The following is a 10,000-nucleotide window of genomic DNA, read 5'->3' as shown; positions in this document are numbered from 1 at the left end:
CATACTATAAAGTGCCAAAGAGACGGGGAAAGCAGATGGCGCGAAGGTGTATGTCCTCAAAGCTTGAAAGCAATTTCTAAATTACAACATGTACCGAAGTCCACCTACTCTCATCAGGTTGCTCCCGCCTCCAGTTGCGTTTAAAGTGAAATTACAGTCGCCTCAAAGGCAGACAGAGAGAGAGTGAAAATAGGTACACTTGCTTCGCGCAGCTGCAGCCGTTCAAATTTTACAGCAAGAGCACTCCCGAAAGCACAAAGTCCGCTGCCGCCTGGGCGCAATGCGCTCGCTTCAGTAAATTGCCGTGCTGGCCTCGGCAACCAAGAGGTGTAGTGCGGCAGACTGCTGCATTGTAGCACACCGGAAACCGTGCAGACGTAAGCGATCGCCTCGACATCGCTGCGAGCGCTCGAAGAGACAAAGTCCGAAACCACGTGTGCCGGGGCGGTGCGAGCGCGACGCCTTTGACGCAACTTTTGCGTACAAGCCGCCGCACCGCCACGACGGAATCGCTGGCATCCCGCACGCAGCTGCATTGTGTCACGCCGGCAATCGTTGAAACACCACGCAGTCGTCGGCGTCGGCCCCGACATGGTTGCGAGCGCTGGAAGAGACAAAGTCCGAAACCGCGTGTGCCGGGGCGGCGCGAGCGCGACGCCTTTGACGCAACTTTTGCGTACAAGCCGCCGCACGGACACGACGGAGCCGGTGTCACCCTGCAGAGGGCTGCACTATAGCACGCCGGGAACCGGCAAAGAACCGCGCAGACGTCGTCGTTGGCCGCGGCGTTGCCGCGAGCACGCGAAGAGACAAAGTCCGAAACGACGTCAGCCGGGGCGTCGAGCACGCCGCCCGCACTGTTCGCACGCGTGCTCGGAAATGGCGAAGGGGCCGCGCTAGCGTGCCTTGAATCGGTGAGCGGCGGTACCGCGGCAATCGCCAGAGCTCGAATCCGCCCTGCAAAAGCCAAATATAGGCGCTCGGCTCGGCGCAGTACGCCGCCGCGTCGCACGAGTACGGCCCCATGGAGGTCTGGGCACTTATCGCTGCTACTGTAAGGGGCCGTACGGCCCCGGCCGACATTGTACCGTAGTGCGATTTTCGTCTTGCGCGTGCTCGTGGCGGTGTCCGCGCACCGTTCCGAAGTCGACAATCGTGCCCACGACTACGCGAGCGCTGGAAGAGACAAAGTCCGAAACCGCGTGTGCCGGGGCGGCGCGAGCGCGACGCCTTTGACGCAACTTTTGCGTACAAGCCGCCGCACGGCCACGACGGAGCCGGTGTCACCCTGCAGAGGGCTGCACTATAGCACGCCGGGAACCGGCAAAGAACCGCGCAGACGTCGTCGTTGGCCGCGGCGTTGCCGCGAGCACGCGAAGAGACAAAGTCCGAAACGACGTCAGCCGGGGCGTCGAGCACGCCGCCCGCACTGTTCGCACGCGTGCTCGGAAATGGCGAAGGGGCCGCGCTAGCGTGCCTTGAATCGGTGAGCGGCGGTACCGCGGCGATCGCCAGAGCTCGAATCCGCCCTGCAAAAGCCAAATATTGGCGCTCGGCTCGGCGCAGTACGCCGCCGCGTCGCACGAGTACGGCCCCATGGAGGTCTGGGCACTTATCGCTGCTACTGTAAGGGGCCGTACGGCCCCGGCCGACATTGTACCGTAGTGCGATTTTCGGCTTGCGCGTGCTCGTGGCGTAGTCCGCGCACCGTTCCGACGTCGACAATCGTGCCCACGACTACGCGAGCGCTGGAAGAGACAAAGTCCGAAACCGCGTGTGCCGGGGCGGCGCGAGCGCGACGCCTTTGACGCAACTTTTGCGTACAAGCCGCCGCACGGACACGACGGAATCGCTGGCATCCCGCACGCAGCTGCATTGTGTCACGCCGGCAATCGTTGAAACACCACGCAGTCGTCGGCGTCGGCCCCGACATGGTTGCGAGCGCTGGAAGAGACAAAGTCCGAAACCGCGTGTGCCGGGGCGGCGCGAGCGCGACGCCTTTGACGCAACTTTTGCGTACAAGCCGCCGCACGGCCACGACGGAGCCGGTGTCACCCTGCAGAGGGCTGCACTATAGCACGCCGGGAACCGGCAAAGAACCGCGCAGACGTCGTCGTTGGCCGCGGCGTTGCCGCGAGCACGCGAAGAGACAAAGTCCGAAACGACGTCAGCCGGGGCGTCGAGCACGCCGCCCGCACTGTTCGCACGCGTGCTCGGAAATGGCGAAGGGGCCGCGCTAGCGTGCCTTGAATCGGTGAGCGGCGGTACCGCGGCGATCGCCAGAGCTCGAATCCGCCCTGCAAAAGCCAAATATTGGCGCTCGGCTCGGCGCAGTACGCGGCCGCGTCGCACGAGTACGGCCCCATGGAGGTCTGGGCACTTATCGCTGCTACTGTAAGGGGCCGTACGGCCCCGGCCGACATTGTACCGTAGTGCGATTTTCGGCTTGCGCGTGCTCGTGGCGTAGTCCGCGCACCGTTCCGACGTCGACAATCGTGCCCACGACTACGCGAGCGCTGGAAGAGACAAAGTCCGAAACCGCGTGTGCCGGGGCGGCGCGAGCGCGACGCCTTTGACGCAACTTTTGCGTACAAGCCGCCGCACGGCCACGACGGAGCCGGTGTCACCCTGCAGAGGGCTGCACTATAGCACGCCGGGAACCGGCAAAGAACCGCGCAGACGTCGTCGTTGGCCGCGGCGTTGCCGCGAGCACGCGAAGAGACAAAGTCCGAAACGACGTCAGCCGGGGCGTCGAGCACGCCGCCCGCACTGTTCGCACGCGTGCTCGGAAATGGCGAAGGGGCCGCGCTAGCGTGCCTTGAATCGGTGAGCGGCGGTACCGCGGCAATCGCCAGAGCTCGAATCCGCCCTGCAAAAGCCAAATATTGGCGCTCGGCTCGGCGCAGTACGCCGCCGCGTCGCACGAGTACGGCCCCATGGAGGTCTGGGCACTTATCGCTGCTACTGTAAGGGGCCGTAGGGCCCCGGCCGACATTGTACCGTAGTGCGATTTTCGTCTTGCGCGTGCTCGTGGCGGTGTCCGCGCACCGTTCCGAAGTCGACAATCGTGCCCACGACTACGCGAGCGCTGGAAGAGACAAAGTCCGAAACCGCGTGTGCCGGGGCGGCGCGAGCGCGACGCCTTTGACGCAACTTTTGCGTACAAGCCGCCGCACGGCCACGACGGAGCCGGTGTCACCCTGCAGAGGGCTGCACTATAGCACGCCGGGAACCGGCAAAGAACCGCGCAGACGTCGTCGTTGGCCGCGGCGTTGCCGCGAGCACGCGAAGAGACAAAGTCCGAAACGACGTCAGCCGGGGCGTCGAGCACGCCGCCCGCACTGTTCGCACTCGTGCTCGGAAATGGCGAAGGGGCCGTGCTAGCGTGCCTCGAATCGATCGGCCGGGGGCCCCGTAGGGCGACAGAAAGGCAATTGTGCAGGAAACCGTACTGGCCATTAGCGAGAAATTGCCGTTCGCGCATTCGGTAGACGCGCTGCGCTTTCACGACTTCGGCATTGTGCTGCCGACGTAAGCTTTCAATCTTGCTCGCGGCGTTACGAGGCGGCACGATTTTCGCCAAACGCTCGTCGAAAGTGGCACGAGTACGGCCCCATGGAGGTCTGGGTACTTATCGCTGCTATTATATGGGGGTCCCAGAGAGCAGTCGCCCCCAAAGCGACCTGGGTGTTTGATATGCGGCGGGCTTCGTGCCCGTCAAGCGTGTCCCCGGTATCGCTCCCGTGGATCCCACAGCTGACGTCTGCAGCCTCATCCGCTTGATGCGTTAGGGGCTGGTTGTCGGACGACGCTTTTTCCACGATATCGAAGTGTGTTCCGCATCGTCCTCGGACGAATCAAATACGAAAGCGCCGAAGGCGCGGGCGTGACCCGTCGCCTAGCGGCTTTGCCGTCTCGGCTACGTTGCAAGTGTCGGTCGGTCCACCAGTGCTGCGGGCTCGAGAGAAACCGCAAGCCGCGATCGAGTCGACACAACCGGTCTATCGAGAATGTTGCGTGCTTCTTGCCGCGTGGCGATACCCGGCCCTGCGGGGAGGGCGCCGTAGCGAGCTCGAACGCCGTCGTCTCGGACTGTGCAAAGTGCTACCCTTTGCGAGAACGAAGCGTGTTGGGGCGCCTGAAGGTGGCCTCGGCATCGCAAAAACGGCGTCCGGCCTGCTTGAAAGGCTGGACGCGCAGTTGAACGATTACCTGGTTGATCCTGCCAGTAATCATATGCTTGTCTCAAAGATTAAGCCATGCATGTCTAAGTACATGCCGAAATAAGGCGAAACCGCGAATGGCTCATTAAATCAGTTATGGTTCCTTAGATCGTTTCTTCCTACTTTGATAACTGTGGCAATTCTAGAGCTAATACATGCAGTGAGCCTGAAGCCCTTTGGGCGACGGGTGCTTTTATTAGACCAAGATCGATCGGGTTTCGGCCCGTATTGTGTGGTGACTCTGGATAACTTTGTGCTGATCGCATGGCCACGAGCCGGCGACGTTTCTTTCAAGTGTCTGCCTTATCAACTTTCGATGGTAGGTTACTTGCTTACCATGGTTGTTACGGGTAACGGAGAATCAGGGTTCGATTCCGGAGAGGGAGCCTGAGAAACGGCTACCACATCCAAGGAAGGCAGCAGGCGCGCAAATTACCCACTCCCGGCACGGGGAGGTAGTGACGAAAAATAACAATACGGGACTCTTTTGAGGCCCCGTAATTGAAATGAGTACACTCTAAATCCTTTAACGAGGATCAATTGGAGGGCAAGTCTGGTGCCAGCAGCCGCGGTAATTCCAGCTCCAATAGCGTATACTAAAGCTGCTGCGGTTAAAAAGCTCGTAGTTGGATCTCAGTTCCAGACGAGTAGTGCATCTACCCGATGCGACGGCTCGGACTGAACATCATGCCGGTCCTTTCTTGGTGCACTTCATTGTGTGCCTCGAGAAGGCCGGTGCTTTTACTTTGAAAAAATTAGAGTGCTCAACGCAGGCGAGTCGCCTGAATAAACTTGCATGGAATAATAGAACAAGACCTCGTTTCTGTTCTGTTGGTTTTTGGAATACGAGGTAATGATTAAGAGGGACAGACGGGGGCATTCGTATTGCGGCGCTAGAGGTGAAATTCTTGGACCGTCGCAAGACGAACTACTGCGAAAGCATTTGCCAAGAATGTTTTCTTTGATCAAGAACGAAAGTCAGAGGTTCGAAGGCGATCAGATACCGCCCTAGTTCTGACCATAAACGATGCCAACCAGCGATCCGCCTGAGTTACTCAAATGACTCGGCGGGCAGCTTCCGGGAAACCAAAGTGTTTGGGTTCCGGGGGAAGTATGGTTGCAAAGCTGAAACTTAAAGGAATTGACGGAAGGGCACCACCAGGAGTGGAGCCTGCGGCTTAATTTGACTCAACACGGGAAAACTTACCCGGCCCGGACACTGGGAGGATTGACAGATTGAGAGCTCTTTCTTGATTCGGTGGATGGTGGTGCATGGCCGTTCTTAGTTGGTGGAGCGATTTGTCTGGTTAATTCCGATAACGAACGAGACTCTAGCCTATTAAATAGGTGCGGGGTTCCCAGCACCTTACAACCTTCTTAGAGGGACAAGCGGCTCCTAGCCGCACGAAACAGAGCAATAACAGGTCTGTGATGCCCTTAGATGTCCGGGGCCGCACGCGCGCTACACTGAAGGAAGCAGCGTGTCTTTATCCCTGTCTGAAAGGACTGGGTAACCCGTGGAACTTCTTTCGTGATTGGGATAGGGGCTTGCAATTGTTCCCCTTGAACGAGGAATTCCCAGTAAGCGCGAGTCATAAGCTCGCGTTGATTACGTCCCTGCCCTTTGTACACACCGCCCGTCGCTACTACCGATTGAATGATTTAGTGAGGTCTTCGGACCGATGTCCGGCGCGGCCTTTCGGTTGCGCCGGTCTGTTGGAAAGATGACCAAACTTGATCATTTAGAGGAAGTAAAAGTCGTAACAAGGTTTCCGTAGGTGAACCTGCGGAAGGATCATTACCGGATTGTGAAGGGTGGCGAGCGCCATTGTTTCTACCCCGTGTGGGTGAAGCAGCTCGCTGCGCCCGACGCTTTCCGCCGCTGGCCCCGCTTGGACGCGGGGACGGCTATACCCGAACATGCCGGGGACTGCCTGAATTTTGAGGGGCGCCCCGTGCCAAATTTGTTGCGCCCAGTGGACGCCGGCTGCAACCTTGGACGGTTGGCTTGGCCGCGCCCGCGGGTAGAAACGGCGTAACGCACACTGGGTGGGCTTTCTGTCCGCTTTGGCGCTCTTGCGCGGAATGGGAGTAAGACGACCCGACCTGCTGCTTTGCCCAGTACGAGGGGAACGGCGAAGCGTGCGGTCGGTCAAGGAACTGACGGTCGAGAGCTAATGCCGCTGCCGCTTAGTACACACACGGAACCGTGGTGCGAGCGCTCTCCCGTCCTCCGCGGCAAACGCTGCCGAGTCTGAAAAGGCTGGCGGCTGCCGGTCGCTTCCTGCGGCGAGTATGGAGTAACGACCCGACTTTGTTGCCACCCAAGTACTAAAGGAACGGTGTGGCGCTCGGTCGGTCATGGAACTGTCGGTATGAGGGTGCGGCTGCCAAGTACGGAAGGAACCGTGGCCTAAAGTGCTCTCCCGTCCTCCGCGGCAAATGCCACCGAGTCCGAAAGGGCCGGAGGCTGCCGGTCGGCTCCTGCTCGTGACGCGCGAGGTGTCGAGATCGCGGTTTAATGCGACGACGTCTGCAGGCTATTCGCCCGCCGCCGAGGGAAAGGCGGCGTTGCTGCGAAGTACCGAAGGAAACGCGGCTTTGCTACGTCGGAAGCGTTCTGCGGTTAGCGGACTTGTGCGCTTTGGGAAGGCGCCGCACGTCGAAAGAGGAAGTACGGACAGACGAGGGACTGTAGTCCCGGTTTCGAACGCACTTGCGGCCAGGCCCTTGCTGGCTTCGTCTTCCGCCTCAAGTAGACTTGTTGTGGCGCCGGCGCAGGGAGCCGTCCCTGGCACTGGCCGAGTGGTTTTGGAGAGCTGCGCGAGTACGCGCGCCGGGCTCTTGTCTTTCGTCTCAAGTAGGCTGTTGGATCAACAGCGGTTATGCTGCGGCGATCTGCCGATGCGAAAGTGTGTGTGTGTTTGAGGCCCTTCTATGAACCTACTGCTGACTGAAGCGAAGCACGTCGATGGGGGTGAAGCCCTGCCCGTGGCCGTGTAGCCGTTAAAGACTCCACAGCGGCTTAGCCCTAATCATGGCTCTGTCGCTCTTTGCAATTTTTAGTGGAGCGATGTGAACGTGCACACGAGACACACGGGTCCGGTGGATGGTTGGCAGGTAAAACCGGCTTCGAGTGCGCGCAAACGGCATAAGGTGCCTCGAGGGCAAGCGAGGAAGGCGTGGGCGCAAAACACACGCGCGAGTAGCAGGAGTGGAGTGCCATTAGGCTTTCAGCTGCTGAGACGCGGCCGCCGAAAGAGCGAGACTGGAGGAGCGCACGCCGAAAGGCGCTCTTCGAAACCACACACAGGGAGACGCCACGTGCCTAAAACCCTGGTTGTACTGTACTGAATTGAACAAACTATTTTTCACGACTCTAAGCGGTGGATCACTCGGTTCTCGGGTCGATGAAGAACGCAGCCAGCTGCGAGACTTGGTGTGAATTGCAGGACACACTGAGCACTGATTCTTTGAACGCACATTGCGGCCTTGGGTCTTCCCTTGGCTTCGTCTGTCTGAGGGTCGGATCACATATCAAGAGAGACTTCGGCGCACAGGGAACGTGCGTCCGTCGACTCGTTTTGACCGCGTCGGCATCATGGACAGTACGTTGAGCGCTAAAGCCACGCGCCAGCGGCCTCACGAGAGGGAGACGGTGGCAAACCGTTGTGCCAATTCTTCGAAAAGACGGAAACGAGGCAATACTACTGCAGCGTGACGAGTGCGCGCCTCTAGTAAGACCGCCGCAGGATGGAGTCGGATACCTGCAGGGAAAGAGCGGTCCAAGCACGAGGCGCGAACGTCTGTTGCCATGTAGCGCGCACGTTTGCGAGAGAGTCGGAAGCGCACGCTTGCGTGCACGGAAAACGTGGGAATGAAACGCCGGCCGATTCCCGCGCCGTGCGCAAAGCCAGCGCGATCGCAATTTGCGCTGTTTGCCTTCGAAGTACGTCGAGCTCCAGAGCTGGTCGCTCGTTCACGTCACCGCAGCTGTGTGGGCGCCCTTCCGGGCTTCGTCGCAGGAATGGGAATCGGCAGATTCTTGCGAGGAGCGGGGAGGAGAAGGGTGGCCCCCGAAAGCGGTTCGACGCGACAGCGCCGTCTGCGAGCGAGAAGAGTCACGGCACGGCGGAGAATTGCCGCGAAACGGAAAATGTCTCCTTCGAGAGCGTGGGTGCCCCGTTGGCGGAGCTGAAGCGTTCCGTCGTAGTCCGCCGTCGGTCCAAGTGCTTCGCAGTCTCTGTCCCCTAAAGACTGGGCCACTCCAGTTGGGGCAGGGGCGACGCTACACGAGACGATGCCTCCCGCCAGGTTTTAGTCGCCCCTGCGGTGCCCGCTGAAGCGGCGCGCTGCTAAGGCGATCTTTGCCTCGGTGGTGTTTGGGCTTCAGACACGGTCGCTTACCACGCAACTGCTCGTGCGCCGCACGCGCGCAGGCGGTTCACCGCCTGCCAGCCTCGTCTATAAGTAGCTCCGTGTTGGGCGAAGGACGTGGTAGGGCGTCGCACTCGGTTGGCGCTGGGTTTTCGAACGTGTCGAGTCCTTTTCGGCATACCGCTCGTATGACGCACGCGCGCAGGCGTTGTGCCGCCTGCCAGCCTCGTCCGTAAGGACGTGGCAGGGCGTCGTACTCGGTCGTGCTGGAATGGGCGAAAGCGATGTATCCGTTGTCGACCTCAGATCAGGCGAGACAACCCGCTGAATTTAAGCATATCACTAAGCGGAGGAAAAGAAACCAACAGGGATTCCCCGAGTAGCTGCGAGCGAAACGGGACCGAGCCCAGCACCGAATCCCCCGTCCTTGCAGGCGGTCGGGAAATGTGGTGTATGGGAGGCGACGTTCTCGGGTGTTTGCGACGGTGCAAGTCCCCCTGACAGGGGCTTGTCCCAGAGTGGGTGCCAGGCCCGTCTCCGCCGTTGCGCGCCCGGGATGAAGCCTCCCGTGAGTCGGGTTGCTTGAGAGTGCAGCCCTAAGTGGGTGGTAAACTCCATCTAAGGCTAAATACGACCGAGAGACCGATAGTTCACAAGTACCGTGAGGGAAAGTTGAAAAGAACTTTGAAGAGAGAGTTCAAGAGTACGTGAAACCGCTTAGAGTAAAACGGGTGGGCCCTCGAAGCTCGAAAGCGGTGGGATTCAGTCTCCGGAAGACCGCGGAGCCGGCGGCGTCGGGTAAACGGCCCCCTTCGGGGGGCTGTTCCGGCTGCTGGCACGCAGACGCGGTCTCCAGGGTGCGCACTTCCCACCGCCGGTAGAACGCCGCGACGGACGCGGGTCAATGGGAAAAGTACGACTTTGAGTCCGGCTATGGAGGTGACCTGCCCGTCCCTTCGGGGACGGCACGCGGGAGTTATACCTCGCCGTGCACGAGAAGTTCGTCACCCCGTCCAGGCCCCATGGGCTTCTCCCGGCTGTCGGGAGGCCCGAACGATGACGCCCTCCGGAAACGGAGCGGAGAACCCGCTGGGCAAGCTTGTCGTCTCCTGTCGTCCGGGTTGGTCCCGTGGCGGCGGGTTGGCCGGCGAGAAGCCGCTGCGAGCGGGGCAATTCTCCCGCGGAGGCGCTATCGTGGTTTGCGGCGAGTAGGTCGGTAACCCACCCGACCCGTCTTGAAACACGGACCAAGGAGTCTAACATGTGCGCGAGTCAATGGGTCTCTCGAAACCCAATGGCGCAATGAAACGTGAAGGCCCCTTGCGGGCTGCGTTGCGATCCCGGACCGCACAGGGGTCCGAAAAAGGGAGCAGCAACGGCCCGTCCCAGGCGCTCACTCG

The 10,000-nt window shown here is 60.4% G+C and overlaps 2 non-coding genes across 2 annotated transcripts; both read left to right on the top strand.

Annotated features, from left to right (window-relative positions):
• The first annotated feature begins 4,209 nt into the window (after positions 1–4,209).
• Positions 4,210–6,024, top strand: LOC140215089 (small subunit ribosomal RNA). Its single transcript, XR_011892009.1, has one exon. It is a non-coding gene; the product is annotated as a small subunit ribosomal RNA (ribosomal RNA).
• A 1,574-nt stretch (positions 6,025–7,598) lies between these two features.
• LOC140215086 (5.8S ribosomal RNA) lies at positions 7,599–7,751 on the top strand. The gene has a single exon (XR_011892006.1). It is a non-coding gene; the product is annotated as a 5.8S ribosomal RNA (ribosomal RNA).
• The last annotated feature ends 2,249 nt before the right edge of the window (positions 7,752–10,000 follow it).

Source organism: Dermacentor andersoni, unplaced genomic scaffold, assembly GCF_023375885.2.
Source record: "Dermacentor andersoni unplaced genomic scaffold, qqDerAnde1_hic_scaffold ctg00000815.1, whole genome shotgun sequence".
NCBI lineage: Eukaryota > Metazoa > Arthropoda > Arachnida > Ixodida > Ixodidae > Dermacentor > Dermacentor andersoni.
Note: the sequence above shows the minus strand (reverse complement) of the source record. Positions and strands in the feature narration are given on the sequence as shown.